This window comes from Callorhinus ursinus, unplaced genomic scaffold, assembly GCF_003265705.2.
Source record: "Callorhinus ursinus isolate GAN/ISIS: 27379988/994484 unplaced genomic scaffold, GSC_fseal_2.0 scaffold5, whole genome shotgun sequence".
Taxonomy (NCBI): Eukaryota; Metazoa; Chordata; class Mammalia; order Carnivora; family Otariidae; genus Callorhinus; species Callorhinus ursinus.
Window position 1 is genome coordinate 62,222,875 of NW_027397067.1, and position 17,264 is coordinate 62,240,138.

Sequence of the window (17,264 nt, forward strand, 5' to 3'; positions counted from 1 at the left end):
TTCTTTCTTTCTTTCTTTCTTTCTTTCTTTCTTTCTTTCCTTCCTTCCTTCCTTCCTTCCTTCCTTCCTTCCTTCCTTCCTTCCTTCCTTTCTTTCCTTTCTTTCTTTCCTTTCTTTCTTTCTTTCTTTCTTTCTTTCGATGGCTGAGTAGTATGCCATTGTATATATACACCACATCTTCTTTATCCATTCCTCTGTCGATGGACATCTGGGCTCTTTCCATAGTTTGGCTATTGCAGACATTGCTGCTATGAACGTTGGGGTGCAGGTGCCCCTCTGGATCACTACATTTGTATCTTTGGGGTAAATACCCAGTAGTACAATTGCTGGATCATAGGGTAGCTCTATTTTCAACGTTTTGAGGAACTTCCATACTGTTTTCCAGAGTGGCTGCACCAGCTTGCATTCCCACCAACAGTGTAGGAGGGTTCCCCTTTCTCCTCCTCCTCACCAACATCTCTCATTTCCTGACTTGTTAATTTTAGCCATTCTGACTGACGTAAGGTGGTATCTCATTGTGGTTTTGATTTGTATTTCCCTGATGCTGAGGGATGTTGAACATTTTTTCATGTGTCTGTTGGCCATTTGGATGTCTTCTTTGCAGAAATGTCTGTTTTTGTCTCCCACTCATTTCTTGATTGGATCATTTGTTCTTTGGGTGTTGAGTTTAATAAGTTCTTTATAGACTTTGGATACTAGCCCTTCATCTGATATATCATTTGGAAATATCTTCTCCCATTCTGCTGGTTGTCTTTTGGTCTTTGTTGACTGTTTCTTTTACTGTGAAAAAGCTTTTTATCTTGATGAAGTCCCAATAGTTCATTTTTGCCCTTGTTTCCCTTGCCCTTGGAGATGTGTCTAGCAAGAAATTACTGTAGCTGAGGTCACAGAAGTTGCTGCCTGTGTTCTCCTCTAGGATTTTGATGGATTCCTGTCTCACATTTAGGTCTTCCATCCATTTTGAGTCTATTTTTGTGTATGGTGGAAGGAAATGGTCCAGTTTCATTCTTCTGCAGGTGGCTATCCAATCTTCCCAGCACCATTTATTGAAGAGACTGTCTTGTTTCCATTGGATATTCTTTCCTGCTTTGTCAAAGGTTAGTTGACCATAGAGTTGTGGGTCCATTTCTGGGCTCTCTATTCTGTTCCATTGATCTGTGTGTCTGTTTTTGTGCCAGTACCATACTGTCTAGATGATTACAGCTATGTAATAGAGCTTGAAGTCAGGGATTGTGATGCTACCAGTTTTGGTTTTCTTCTTTAACGTTCCTTTGGCTATTTGGGGTCTTTTCTGGTTCCATACAAATTTTAGGATCATTTTTTCCAGCTCTGTGAAAAATGTTGATGGTATTTTGATAAGGATTGCATTGAATATATAGATTGCTCTAGGTAGCACAGACCTTTTAACAATATTTGTTCTTCCAGTCTGTGAGCATGGAACATTTTTCCATTTCTTTGTGTCTTCCTCAATTTCTTTCATGAGTGTTCTATAGTTTTCTGAGTACAGATCCTTTGCCTCTTTGATTATATTTATTCTTAGGTATCTTATGATTTTGGGTGCAATTGTAAATGGGATTGACTCCTTAATTTCTCTTTCTTCTGTTTCATTGTTAGTGTGTAGAAATGCAACTGATTTCTGTGCATTGATTTTGTATCCTGCCATTGTGCTGAATTCCTCTATGAGTTCTAGCAATTTTGATGTGGAGTCTTTAGGGCTTTCCACATAGAGTATCATGTCATCTACTAAGAGTGAGAGTTTGACTTCTTTGCCAATTTGGATGCCTTTTATTTCTTTTTGTTGTCTGATTACTGAGACTAGGACTTCCAATACTATGTTGAACAGCAGTGGTGACAGTGGACATCCCTGCCATGTTCCTGACCTTAGGGGAAAAGCTCTCAGTGTTTCCCCATTGAGAATGATATTTGCTGTGGGCTTATCATATATGACTTTTATGATATTGAGGTATGTTCCCTCTATCCCTACACTGTGAAGAGTTTTAATAAAGAAAGGATGCTGTACTTTTTCACATGTTTTTCTGCATCTATTGAGAGGATCATATGGTTTTTGTCCTTTCTTTTATTTATGTAGTGTATCACATTGATTGATTTGTGGATGTTGAATCACCCTTGCAGCCCAGGAATAAATCCCACTTGGTCATGGTGAATAATCCTTTCATTGTACTGTTGGATCCTATTGGCTGGTATTTTGGTGAGAATTTTTACATCCATGTTCTTCAAGGGTATTGTTCTGTAATTCTCCTTTTTGGTGGGGTCTTTTTCTTGTTTTGGGATCAAGGTAACGCTGGCCTCATAGAAAGAGTTTGGAAGTTTTCGTTCCATTTCTATTTTTTGAAACAGCTTCAGAAGAATAGGTATTAATTCTTCTTTAAATGTTTGGTAGAATTCCCCTGAGAAACCATCTGACCCTGGACTCTTGTTTTTGGGGGGATTTTTGATTACTGTTTCAATTTCCTTGCTGATTATGGGTATGTTCAGGTTTTCTATTTCTTCCTGTTTCAGTTTTGGTAGTTTATACATCTCTAGGAATGCATCCATTACTTCCATATTGCCTAATTTGTTGGCACATAGTTGCTTATAATATGTTCTTAAGATTGTTTGTATTTCTTCATTGTTATTTGTGATCTCTCCTCTTTCATTCATGATTTTATTTATTTGGGTCCTTTCTCTTTTCTTTTTGATATATCTGGCTAGGGGTTTATCAATCTTATTAATTCTTTCAAAGAACCAGCTCCTAGTTTCGTTGATCTGTTCTAGTATTCTTTTGGTTTCTATTTCATTGATTTCTGCACTAATCTTTATTATTTCTCTTTTCCTGCTGGGTTTAGGCTTTATTTGCTGTTCTTTCTTTAGCTCCTTTTGGTGTAAGGTTAAACTGTGTATTTGAGACCTTTCTTGTTTCTTGAGAAAGGCTTGTATTGCTATATATTTTCCTCTTAGGACCACCTTTGCTGCATCCCAAAGATTTTGAACAGTTGTGTTTTTATTTTCATTTGTTTCCATGAATTTTTTCAATTCTTCTTTAATTTCCTGGTTGACCATTCTTTAGTAGAATTTTCTTTAGCCTCCCTGTATTTGAGTTCTTTCCAATGTTTAAAATCGAATTTGTCCAAATAATGGTTGCCACCCCAGCTTTCTTTTGATGCATGGTTTGACCCATTCATTCTTTAATAAGGTGCCCTTTAGCCCTCCATGTATTTGAGTTCTTTCCAAATTTCCTGTTGTGATTAAGTTCTAGTTTGAAAGCATTGTGGTCTGAAAATATGCAGGGAATGATCCCTGTCTTTGGGTACTGGTTGAGGCCTGATTTGTGACCCAGTGTGTGATCTATTCTGGAGAATGTTCCATGTACACTCGAGAAGAATGTGTATTCTATTGCTTTAGGATGGCATGTTCTGAATATATCTGTGAAGTCCATCTGGTCTGTGTGTCATTCAAAGCCCTTATTTCCTTGTTGATCTCGTGCTTAAATGATCTGTCCATTGCAGTGAGGGGGGTGTTAAAAGTTCCCTACTATTATATTATTATTGATGTGTTTCTTTGATTTTGTTATTAATTGGCTTATATAATTGGCTGCTCCCATGTTAGATGCATAAATATTTACAGTTGTTAGATCTTGTTGGATAGACCCTTTAATCACACTACAGCATCCTTCCTCATCTCATATTACAGTGTTTGGTTTAAAATCGAATTTGTCTGATATAATGATTGCCACCCCAACTTTTTTTGATGTCCATTAACATGATAAATGGCTTTCCGCCCCCCCACTTTCAATCTGGAGGTGCCTTTTGGTCTAAAATCAGTCTCTTGCAGACAGCATATTGATGGGTCTTGTTTTTTAATCCAATCTGATAGCCTATGTCTTTTGATTGGGTCATTTAGCCCATTTACATTCAGAGTAATTATTGAAAGATATAAATTTAGTGCCATTGCGTTACCTGTAAAGTCACTGTTTCTGTATATTGTCTTTGTTCCTTTCTGTTCTATGTTACTTTTGGGCTCTCTCTTCACATAAAGGATCCCTTTTAATATTTCTTGTAGGATTGGTTTGGTGATCACAAATTCTTTTGGTTTTGTTTGTCCTGGAAGCTTTTTCTCTCCTTTATTTTGAATGACATCATAGCTGGATAAAGTATTCTTGGCTGCATATTTTTCTCATTTAACACCCTGAATATATCATGCCAGTCCTTTCTGGCTTGCCAGGTCTCTATGGATAGGTCCGCTGCCAGTCTAATGTTTCTACCCTTGTACGTTACGGACCTCTCGTCCAGAACTGCTTTCAGGATTTTCTCTTTTTTTCTGAGATTTGCAAGTTTCACTAATATTATATTATATTATATTATATTATATTATATTATATTATATTATATTATACTATATTATATGTTGGGGTGTTGACCTATTTTTATTGATTTGAGAGGTATTCTCTGTGTCTCCTGGATTTGATGCCTGTTTCCTTCCCCAGATAGGGAAGTTCTCCAGTATTATTTACTCCATTATACCTTCTGTCCCCCACCTTCCTCTTCTTCTGGGATTCCAATTATTCTAATATTGTTTCACTTTATGGTATCATTTATGCTCGAATTCTCCCCTCATGATCCAGTAGTTGTTTATATCTTTTTCTCCCTCAGCTTCTTTATTCTCCATCATTTTGTCTTCTATATCACTAATTCTATCTTCTGCCTCATTTATCCTAGCAGTTAGAGCCTCCATTTTTTATTGCATCTCATTAATAGCCTTTTTGATTTCGATTTGATTAGATTTTTGTTCTTTTATTTATCCAGAAAGCGATTCTCTAGTGCCTTCCATGCTTTTTTTTTTTCAGATCTAGCTAGTATCTTTATAAATCGTTATTCTGAACTCTAGTTCCAATATTTACTTATGTCCATACTGATTAGGTGCCGGGTAGTCAGTACTGACTCTTGTTCTCTTTTTTGAGATGAGTTTTTCCATCTTATCACTCTGTCCAGAGAAGAACAGATAAACGAGAGAACAAAATACTAAAATGGCGACAACGACCCCAGAGAAATATATGCGAAACAAGTCAGAAGAGACCCAAAACCGAAAAAAAATAAAATAATAAAAAAAAGAATATAATCAGACAGGTGAACAGAATAGAGCATTACATTGAACCCTCTGTGTACTTTGGTCTGTTTGTTAGAAAACTAGATCCCAAAATTGTAAAGAAAGAAAAACTTATATATGTATAAAGATAAAATTAAATACAATGAAAGGATAGAATATAACTGTAAAAATTAAAATTAAAAGACAAAAAAAGAGAGAGAGAGGGAAAAAAAAGAAGGAATATAAACAGACAGGTGAACAGAGCAGAGCAATACACTATATCCTGAGTGTATTTTGGTCAGTTTGTTAGAAGAAACTACATCTAAATTGTAAAGAAAGAACAAGTTTTATATATATATATAATTAACTACATTGAAAGGATATAATGTAAGTGTAAAGATGAAAATTTAAAAAGACTTTAACAAAACAAAAAAAGAAGAAGAAAAAAGAAAAGAAAAAAATGAGAATACACAAACAGGTGAAGGGAACAGAGCCCTACACTAGATTCTGGTGTATTTTGATCTGTTAGAAGAATCTGCATCCCAAAATTGTAAAGAAAGAATATATATGTATACACACACACACAGAAAAGTAAAATACAATGAAAAGATAGCATATAATTGTAAAAGTGAAAATTAAAAAATTTTAAAAAAGAGTTGATAAAATAAGAAATTGTTTGAAAAAGGACAGAAAAAAAATTGAAAGACTAAAGAATTATGGGGAAAAAAAACATGAATTCTATACTATATTCCCCTAGCACTGTAGTTTTGCAATTCTGTGTGATTGGCAAACTTGGTCTTGGCTGGATATTCTTGCTGATCTTCTGGGGGAGGGGCCCATTGCATTGATTGTCAAGTGTCTTTGCCCTGAGTGGTATTGCACCACCCTTGCCAAGAGGCCAGTCTAAGTAATCTGCTCCGGATTGCTCTATGTGGCTTTTGTTCCCTTGTGGTCATACTTTAAATCACTGCAAGAGATAATGTGAGTAAATTTCTTAGAAAGAAATAAGTATTGAATAAATGAACACAGTATTTGAAGGCTTTAAAAGAACCTTGTTCTACTCCATCTCTCTGGTACCTAGCTTAGTGCTTAGCGTGCAGCAACCATCTTAAATAATGAGCTAATGTTAATTAAAAATGAGCTAAATTTGTTATTTGCTTTGTGTCAGGTGTTGTACTAAGCATTTTTGATGGAAAAGCTCATTCCATCTTCACAATATCCCTGGAAATGGACACTATTCTATTATTATCTCAATTTATAGATGGAAAAACTGAGGTATGCATAAAGAAGTTAAGTAACTTGTTGGATGTTAACATATAGAGGAGTGTGATAGAGTCTGGAACTGGTCTCAGTCAACTCCAGGGTGTAGCTTTTAACCACCAAAGTGTGGGTCTTTTTATAAATCAAGACCTCTAAAGTTATTTATGTGAAATATTCCTGCCTCTGAAACCTATTATCCTGAAATATTTTGAGAGTGGGAGAAAAATAATACTTGAATTATGAGGTCTGTATCTTAAGGCACTTCTCTCAGATCAAGAATGTTCTAAAAATTTCCAGCCAAACTTTCACAACAGGAAGCATGGGAATTTTCCTCCACACTCTTCCTTCCTCCACTATTTGATAAAACACACCCACAGCCTCTACTTTCCTCTTTTGTTCTGCACTTTAGGTTTCTCCTTGAAACTTGGATGTTTGGAGGTCCCAAGGCTGAATCCAAGTAGATGATCATAAAGGTCATTTCTTGAGCTAATGTTTTGTGATTACAGAAGTCCTCCTTCTTCCTGCCTCCCCATTCTCATAGAAATTAGTGAGCAGGTCTGGTCAATTCGTTGTCAACAATGACGCTCTTGACTCTCCTTTTCCTGTCCCTTAGCCATTGTCCTCATTCTACACCAGGTAAGAATAGGATGCAAACACTGTAGCACAGTCTTAACAGGACTGACATCTCCAGTCATTCTTATGTCCCCTGACAACATAACTCTCCAATAATATCCTCTTTGCTTATACCACACCATTGTTAAAATAAAATCCATCAATTGGCTGTGTAGCAGTCCTCATGTGGGGTGCCATGGATTTAGCAGATATCAATAGATAGTTTTTGGAGAATGCAGTCTTAAAAGAAGTTAGGTAGTTTTCTTTACTAATGGAATTTCCTAAGACTTTGATATGCTGATGTGCAATGTGAATCTTTTTGAGGGAGAGATAATGTAACCCAAGAAACTTGCTCTCTTGGGTTTGTTGTGAGGAAGCACAGGTTTCTCTTCATGAAACTGTCTTGAATCATCCATTTGATAGCTGACTCTTCTCTGACACTTCTCACTTACATTGCACCTTAGCCCATGGAAGTCCAGAAAACCACTCCTCAATAGGCAGCTGCTCCGTCTCTCAACCCCCAGCCTCTCCAGAATCACTACTTCAGAATACCAAGCTATGTGTATACATGTGTACATATATGTAATTTTTTTTACTGAGGGATGGGTAATTTTAAAAAGGAATTGACCCACCAAAGTTTTTAGGGTCTAGAAACTACTCTGTATGATACTCTACTGGTAGATAAATGTTATTGTACATTTGTTCAAACTCATTATACAACACCAAAAATGAACCCATTGCAAACTGTGGACTTTGGGTGATAATAAGGTTTCAAGGTAGGTTCATCAATTATAACAAATGTACACTCTGTTGATAATGGGGAGGCTGTGCATGTGTGGGGACGGGGGGTATATGGGGATTCTGTATACCTGTATATCCTCTGCTCAATTTTGCCATGAACCTAACACTGTTCTAAAAAAATAAAATCTATTGAAAAAGAAAAAAGAAAAAATAGAGCCAAGTACTAAATATAACTTTCCCAGGGTCCAAACATATGTGTATTGACTAAGAAGGCAACCCTTTCCTGGATGGGTCCTCTTTAAATACATCCACAGTTTCTATTCTGACTTCCTTATCCCTGGTTTTGCCCATCCTTGAGAGCCTTATCTTCTGGATTTCCTCATTGCAACTCTATTCTGGAAAAATCCAACCCTTATCCATTGGGTCCTTCTGAGTCTCATTGTGATTTCCCTCATTAAGTCATTTCCCCAAGTACACGTCTGTGAGTTCAGGGTAGAACCCTGGAGTTTTTATTTGGACAGTCAGTGATTTCTTCTGATAACCCAAGGAGCTGCAGAGTGGTTCAGCACGAGTGGGTCTTGGTGCTTCAAGACTCATAGCATCATTCAGTTTGGGCATGTGCTCTCCAAGGCAGGGGATTTTCCTAAAGATACCACTTTTTAAAAAGCCCTTTTAGATCTGTTAGAACAGCACATAGCTCACCCTAAAATTATTTTAATTCTTGGGGAGAACACAGTCCCTCTAAACCCTAATGAAAAACAGTGTTTTCTAACTGCTTTGTAATTTGCCATATAAATTTTCTTCCTTTGAAGGCAATAAATTTCCTTATTATGCAGAGTAATGTAATCTTACATTCCTTTGATGCTTTTAGCTTGTATCACTTTGGACCTGATGGATAAAGAAAGGAGCCATATGCCTCCAGAAGACTGTTCCCTTGATCATAAGAGAGAACATTTGAAGGACCATTCAAGTAAGTAAGTAGTCAGGCCCTGTGCTGGGCATTAGAAATGGAAACATAAATCATACAAATTTTCTTCTCTGTGACTTGGCTTTAAAAAGGCATCTATCCATTTATTAGTCCATATGTCAAATACATTTTGGGCCAGGTACTACATTGGGTATGAGGACTGTTTTTGACTGGGTTCCCTGGGAATATACTGAATATTGTGAACTGTGTGCAGATGGCTTCCTGGGGAATATCTGGGGAGATACACCTGAACAAAAGTGAGGATGACAGGATGGGGTAGGGAGAGAAGAAGGTGCTCCATGTGGTTGTAGCTAAGGCCCCGCCCAGTCTTACTGGCAGTGCTAGAGCCAACCCTATAGAGTTGTCCCAAAGAGGAAAGGAGGCCAGACCTTTGTATGTCAATGTCATCTGGTCATTGGTGGCCCAGTGTCCCTGAGAACAGGCTGTAACCGCAGAGAAGGTAGTATTTTGGAGCCTGGGGCAATGCCCAGCAAAGGATATGTCTTTGAACCATCAGTTATCAGTATCCCCAGGAGCTAGTAGATGGGAAGAAATCTGCATGAGAATACAACATCCACTATTGGGATGTAGCAGGACCAAGGATCCGTTTGTGCTCTCGGGGAGTTGATGGTCTAGCTGATGAACCGTAAGAGCAATTAGATAAGTAACAGTGCAAATAGGTAAGTACAAGGAGATGGTAAGCACTATGAAGATGCAGAGCAAGAGTACCTAGCCTGGTCTTAGGGGGCCGCAGAAGGATTCCCAAAGGAGGTGATGGTGATGATGAGGTAAGGAATTAGGCATGTGAAGGCAGTGGGTGTGGGAGCTGTTAGAGCGTTCTCCTGGGGTGAGAACGTTGCTTGGGGGGCCTTATACCACTAGGGTGGCCAGAGTGGAAAGTGCAGGAGTGGGGCAAGCTGGTCAGGCACAGGAGCGGAGCGAGGACTTGAACCTAAACACTGGACCTGAAAGAGCCGGGACACCTGGTCCGGCAGCTAGGGCTTTTATCCTGATCATGCTGACATTCACAGGTTCCAGCCGGCAGGTCCATGAGAGAATTCACACTTCAGGAAGATCATTCTGGCTGCAGTATGGAGAAAGGAATAGAGATAAAAGAGCAACATGAGGGGCTCCTAGGAGTGACCGTGTGGGCTGCGATTTCATTAGTTTCCAATGAGAAATGATAGTGACTTAAAATGGAGGCATGTCAGGTGGGATGGAGAGAAATGGATGGATTTGAGAGATATTAAGGAAGCAGAATCCATAAGACTTGACTGATTGGATATGGGTCTTTAGAGAAAAAGAGGAGTCAACCTCAGATTTGTCTTTGAGCCACAGCAGGCTGGCAGTGGTGTGAAGGATGAATCTCAGAGACTGTCAGCCTGAAACAAGGGAACCAGTTAGAGCCATGATAAACACTGTTGTTTTGTACAGGGACCAATTCAAGGACCAAAAAAAACAAAAACAAAACTGTTTATGACCGTACTCATTTCAATCAAATGAAAATAACATAGAATTCTATTAAAATAATATATACAATCTTATAATTAAAATTACTTTTCTTAGAAGAATGTCAGTATGAAAACTGGCCCTGCTTCTAGCCACTTAAATATTAATATCTGGGCCAAGTTTAGACATAGCACCATGGAGGCAGCTTGTCACTTTTCGGTTCCTATTCGTGTGGCACTTTGAACTTCACAGAGAGCATTCTAGAATATGCTCCTTTTTTATCCTTGATGCAACCTTGCAGGTAGGAATTATTAGGTTTCCAATATGCAGAAGTGGAAACAGAGAAGGAAGTGAAATGGCTTCACTTGCCATGTGGCAAAGTTGAATCTAGAATGTTTATTCCATTGTCTCCTGAGGTTGCGGCCACTACGTGCCAGGCATCACACAGATGAAATCGATGTGCCGGCTCCCTGCTTCCTTCAGCAACCTGGGCCTCTCGTTCTGCTGGCTGTAGGATTGTCTGTCTGCTTAGGGGCAGAGAAGCTGAGATGGCAGGGACTGCCCTGTTACCAGGAAGCCCGAACAATGCCTGTTTCTCCTGGGGGGGGGGGGGGGAGGCTGACCACCTGAACATTCTTGCTGCCTTACTGAATTTAGGCCACTTCTGGGGGCCCCTGTCCTGGGCCATCCTGTCCGGCAGGCTCGACTTTCAGTCGAAGGGGCGGGGCAAGACAGAGGTGGTTTCTCCAGATGTGGATCCCTTGCTTTGTAGGGTCTGAAAACCTTCCAACCAAGTTGAACTTGGTCTTTGGGTTGTATGTTGTAGCCAAATGAACTAGATGTAGCCAAAAGAGCCTCTCTTCCCAAATCAGTGAGTCTGTAACCTCCAGGGTCAGATGTCTCTGCCCTTAGCTAGAGCAGGGGTGAGGAGAAGAGGCAAAGGAGAGGGAAGAGAGAGTTGGGGCAGAGAGGACTCTGTTCTGAAACTGTCCCTTCAGGCTGTAGTTGCTGGCCACACAACAGCCTCCTTTTTGTCAGGCTATTGCAGTATCAATGAGAAGGGAGCTTGTGTCTTAATCTGGCAATTTAGAAATTAAAGATGCAATTAAATATGATTACAGATAAGCTTGAAATAGATTTTCTGAATATAAACACTCACATGTACAGATGCACGCCATTTATTCACTAGTCTCTCCACAAGCACTCTGTAGTCTTTTTTTCCAACTTTATTGAGTTATAATTGATGTGTAACATTGATAAATCTGATATACAGTGTGTTGATTTGATACACTTATAAATTGCAAAATGATTGCTACCAGAGTGTTAGCTAACACTTCCATCACATTACAGAATTTTTGTGTGTGTGCAGTAGGAACATTTAAGATCTACTATCTTGGTAACTTTCACGAATATAATACAGCATTATTAACTATAGTCACCATGCTACACATTACATCCTCTGAACTTACTTGTCTTATAACTGAAAGTTTATACCCTTTGACGAACATCCCCTCAATTTCCCCCTATCTCCCAGCCCCTGGTAGCTACCACTACACTCTGTTTCTGAGTTTAGCTTTTTAAGATTCCATATATAAGTGATATCATTCAGTGTTTGTCTTCCTCTGACTTTTTTCACTTAGCATAATGCCCTCAACATCCATCACTATTGTCACAAATGGAAGGATTTCCTTCTTTCTCATGGCTGAATAATGTTCCTGTGTGTGTGTGTGTGTGTGTGTGTGTGTGTGTGTGTGTGTACACATCTCCATATATATGATGGACACTGAGTTGTTTCCCTATCTTGGCTGTAGTGAATAATGCTGCAGTGGACATGTGAAAAACAGTGTGTAGTTTTGATTGCCATGGTGGTTAGTACAAGGTTTTGGTGTTTTTCATCTTTCTTAGCCTTTACCTCTGAAGTCCACCTCTATCCTGAACTGCCTTTTCTACTTCCAGAGCCTCATAAGGATTGTTTTTGAAATGGCCATCAGATTGAGCAGAGACTGCTCTTAGCATTACAAATACTGGTTATAGACAGTCACAGAATGCCTCTCGTCTTAGTTGCAAAAGTAATAGTAATAATATAAACAACTACCATCTATGGAACATTCACTATTAACCAAACTCTGAGCTAAGTGCTTTAACACATACTAACTCAGTGATATGATATGATACTAACTCAGTTATAGTACAATATTAGGGTTTTGGGACTTTTATGGCAATGTTAGTCATTGCCACACCTCTTTTTTTCCACTAACTTTATCCAGTTCTTTGAATTGTATACTTTGTGCAGGACTCAAATGCCAATTTTGCCAATTTTATCTAGACCCTCTGTGAAGTAGGGAAGATGCTTCTCACCTTTTTATACTTTTCACATGGGCACATCAAAATACATTGCCTTCTGGTTCTTTCTTTTTTTTCCCATGCTGCCCCTGCTCTTGAGGACCACATCTGACTCCCTAGAATCTCCCTTAAAGACATGTTTCAGGCCAAGCAATCTTCCAAAGGCAGCAGTTCTCAATGATTTCTCCCCTCTGACACAATCTTACAGGTATAGGCACATTTTGACAAAACCCCCAACTGAAAGATTGTCTCATAAGGCTGTGGAAGAAGTAAGAGAGGCTGCAGATGACCTATGATTCCTAGCATGGCCCACTGACCAATCCCTCACTCTGCCCTTTAGGCATATGCAGTGCACGATAATATAACTGGAATAATTTTGAGTGCATTCTAATTTGTTCACTTTAAACAGGTTGCTTTGAATTTTATTGCATAAACACGTGATGCAAAAAAAAAAAAAAAAAGTCATACTTGTATGTATAAACTCCTATGGAGACCTCCAGGAAAAAACTACTGGAAATAAGTGAGTTCATCAAGGTCACAGGATACAAGATCGATTTTTAAAAATCAATTGTAATTTTATATACTGGCAATGAGTAATCTGAAAATGAGATTTAGAAAATAATTCCATTCACAATAGCACCAGAAGAATAAAATACTTAGGAATAAATTTAACAAAAGGAGAGTGAGACTTGTACACTGAAAATTATAAAACTGGTGGCAAAAATTAAAAAGTATCTAAATTAATGGAGAAACATTCCATGTTCATGAGTTGGAAGATGTTAATTCTCCTTAATTGCTATCAGAATCCTGAGGGATTTTACTGCACCTGTGCTGCCCCTGTGCTGGACCATCCTGTTAGCCAGAAGCTGGGCCAGAGTTGGTTTCTCCAGTTGCTGATCTTGGTGCTTTGTAAAGACTGAGAAGTTGTCAGATGAAATTGGTTTCCCAGTCATATGTGGTAGCCAAAGGTAAGTGAGGCCCCTGTTACCATCCATGGTCAGAGGGGCTCAAAAAACATCATTAATTAAATGACAGGACAAGCCACAGACTAGCTTGAGAAAAATTTTGCAAATCATGTATTTCATAAAGGACTTATGTCCAAAATATATATATTGCACCTCAATAATAAGGCAAACAACCCACTTAATACATGGGCTTGGTATTTGAGTAGACTTTTCACTAGAGAAGATATGTGTAGGGCTCACAAGTACATGAAAAGATGCTCAACATCATTAGACATTAGGGATATGAAAATTAGAAGCCCAATGAGATACCACTTCCAATGTACTGGAATGGCTATAATAAAAAAGAGACAAAAGTAAGTGTTGGGGAGGATGTGGAGAAACTGGAACTTTCACATATTGCTTGCTGGTGGAGAGAAAATGGTGCAACCACTTTGGATGACAGGTTCTCAGGTTCTCAGAAAGCTACCATATGACTCAGCAATTCCACACTTATGTATCTACCCAAGAAAAATGAAAATATAATACACAAGACTTTTAAATGAACGTCCATAGTATTACTATAACACAAAAACCTCGGACTAGATCCAAATGCCCATCAACATGTAAATGCATAAACAAAATGTGGTATCATCATACATTGGAATACTCTCTAGTAATAAAAAGAATGGAACTACTTATGTACTCTACAACATGGAGGAATTTCAAGAACTGAAGGAATCTAGAAACAAAAGATTACGTATCATGCAATTCTCCATATATGTATGAACTATCCGGAAGAGGCAATCTCTAGAGACTAAAGCAGATCAGCGGTTGCTGGGGCTGGTCTGGGAATTGACTGTAAACAGGCCTGGGGGTCTCGGGGGGGGGGGGGAGAAGGGAGCCTGGGGGTCTTTAGGGTGATGAAAATGTTTTAAAACTAGATTGTGGTGGTATTTGCACATCTGTATACTTTTACTAAAAATTATTGACTTGTACCTTTATAATGGGTGAATACTATGAATATTATATCTCTTTATAGCTGCTAATAAAAATTAAATAAAAATAACCAGGATGGAGGGTAGGAGATACACATAAAACAAGTTTAGCAATGAATTGATATTTCTTGAGACTAGACGATAGGTAATGAAGGTCCATTATATATTTTTCCTTTTTGCACTGTGTCCATTTAAAATTTTCATAATAAAAATTTAAAAGGAAATGATAAACAAGGGAAATGTCACACTCCTTTATTTCTTTATGTGAAATGAAGTCTGGCTCAGTCTTTATATCACAAGGCTGAAAGAAAATTAACTCTCAGTCATCACAGAAGTCCCTTGCTAGAATCACTCAACAATCTGGGAGGCTCATATGATGCCCCAAATCTTCAGGCTATCAGGGTCATGGTGATATGACTGCTACCTTATATGAACGATTCTTAGAAGTCAATGATTGCATTTATGCCAAGGATGGAGAAGGAATCTGCAGTCTGTGGTACTCATGTTTAGAGCCAGCCTCCCCAGATCCCTTCTGTTTCAGGATCCTGGGCTGTCATTCCCTTCTGAGTCTTGATCCATTTTTGCCCAAGCTGGGGCGTGACTTTTTGATAGTGGGGTGAACCAGAGACCTACATCCTCTTTTCAGCTGTGAGAGTAACTTCCCCAGGCTCGTTTCAGTCCTCTTATTGATGTGGGAGAGCTAGGCTCTTGTCTCACGGAGTCGAAGAATGAATCTTGTGGACAAAGGAGAGTGAGTAAAATGATAGAGTTTTATTAAGCAAGGATACAGAAAAAGCTCTCAGGAGTCCTGACAGAGTTGACACTGAGGGCTTTTAGGCTTGGTCTTTTGTAGAAAGTTAACCAGGGAACTTAAATCTTTTTGACTTCTCTACTGACAGCACCTTTGTGTAAGCAGGACTAGTGATAACATCTTTAATGGCTTACTTCTTTTTAGGGTCTGTTTATTTTCTGTTGACCACAGGAGACTGTCATAAATAAGACTTTCCCCCCTTGGACATCTAGGGCAGGGTGGTCTGGAGTGTTCCCTTATCTCTGGTTTCCTTACACCTCCACCTTTTTGGGATTTCTGTGAGTCTGATCATGGAGACCCCTCTCTCTCTGTCTCTACCCAGTCCTGCCTGTCCCTTTCTCATTATTTTAAACTCTTTCCTGGATTTTGGCTTTCACAACGGCCAGAAGAAAAGTTCGTCTCTCTTTAGGTTGTGCTCATGCGCCTTAAGTATGGGTTCAAAAAAAAATATTCTTTGACTTTAATATGCGTGTGCATGCACACACATGTGTGTATGTGTGTAAAATACGAAGAATATAATGCACCAGTCCCTCCTCTTTTCAAATTCATCTTCAGCGTGTAAGGCTCGGTGCATTAACTTACTTAATCATTGAAAAAACAAGTATTTATTGAGCCCCTCCAAGTCATGCCAAGCTGTGTTTGCGGCACTGCAAGTGCAGTGCTGAACAGAGCCAACAAAGGCTCTGCTTCTATGCAGCTTAGACTCTAGGGCTGATGTTTTCAAACTTGAATGTGCCTAAGAATCGCGTGGCAGTACTGTTAAGATGCAGTTCCTGATTCCCTACGTCCGGATGCTGTTCGAGATCTGCATTTTTAACAAACTCCCGTGCAGTGGTAATGCTGCTGGTATACAAAACACACTCCGAACTGCAAGGTTCTGGGGTGGGACGCAGGGAAATTTTGGAGAGCACAAAAGTTAATCCCTCACGAGCTTCCATACTGAATTATTTGCAACAGGCTCCTAGTGTGTGCCGAGGGAGTGTCATTGACATGTTCTGCCCTGAGGCACTCCACCCCTGTCACTTGGCCCCCAAGTAAATTATTTCTCTCTTTTGTCATTGACACCACCCTGGCGAAGCAGCCTATGCACAGACCACACCCTATCCCGCACCCTATCCGGCCTCGTCTGTTCACATCCAGAGGCTTCTCTGATTAATTCACAGGTCAGGACTTGTGCGTCAGCCTTCTCTTAGGGAACTGATCCTGTTTTACACTTCAAAGGCCCATCTGGCAGGTATCAAAGGTCTGTAGATCTTTGGAACTGAACTCGAGCTTTTTCTGGTCTTATATTTTAACTCATTCCTGCTCCCCACCTCTATGTTATAATGTTAATGATAAGAAGGAAAAATAGGAAAAAAGCACCCTTGTTTTTGCTTATTTTGTATATGTCCTGTTTCCCCTGGAAAGCAATCTCTTTGTGTTTGTGTGATTGTTCCACAAAGTGGGTTGATTCTTCACTGGCCCTGTGGCTATGGTTCAAAATAGCAGACTTCTAAATAGCCAGGTTGCTCAGACATTTACCCAGCCACAGCTGGGGAGCTTGTGTGGTAGTGCAAGCTTCCTGGAATTCTGCCTCTAGGAAACTATTCTAATGAAATCACTGGGAAGGCAGGCAAAAATATCTGTAAAATGAAGTTCTTTATAACATCATGACAGTAATAAATACTTAGTGGGGGAAAAACCCTAAATGTCTGTATTTGTTTCCTATTGCTGCTATGACAAACAGCTTTAGATTTAATGACTTTAAAATACATGTCCACTCTGAAACTTCTGGAGGTCATAAGTCTGTAATCACTTTTGCTGGGCTAAAGTCAAGGTGTGTGTGGGGTGACCCGATTGGGTGGAGGCCAGCAGCATGGGCAGTGAAAGAATTCACCCAAGGCGGAACAAAGGAGATAGAAGTTTATTGAATACACCACAAGGAAGCAGTGGGCAAGACAGCAAAGGAGAGAGTGTCTGTGCAAGGTGGTGGTACGGGGGCTGTAGTGAAAGGGGGAAGGTGAGGAGGTGTGGGAATATATGCAGTTGTCCTTTTTTGGCACCTTTGTCCAGGTGTAAGT

The 17,264-nt window shown here is 39.3% G+C and overlaps 1 long non-coding RNA gene across 4 annotated transcripts in view; it reads left to right on the plus strand.

Annotated features, from left to right (window-relative positions):
* The window catches only part of LOC141372759 (uncharacterized), a 55,911-nt gene that overhangs the window by 9,658 nt on the left and 28,989 nt on the right, over positions 1-17,264 (plus strand). For all 4 annotated transcript variants that reach the window (XR_012378163.1, XR_012378161.1, XR_012378162.1 and 1 more), the window contains exons 2-3: positions 8,567-8,669; positions 13,258-13,422. This is a non-coding gene — a long non-coding RNA (uncharacterized lncRNA). The remainder of the gene's footprint in view (positions 1-8,566; positions 8,670-13,257; positions 13,423-17,264) is intronic.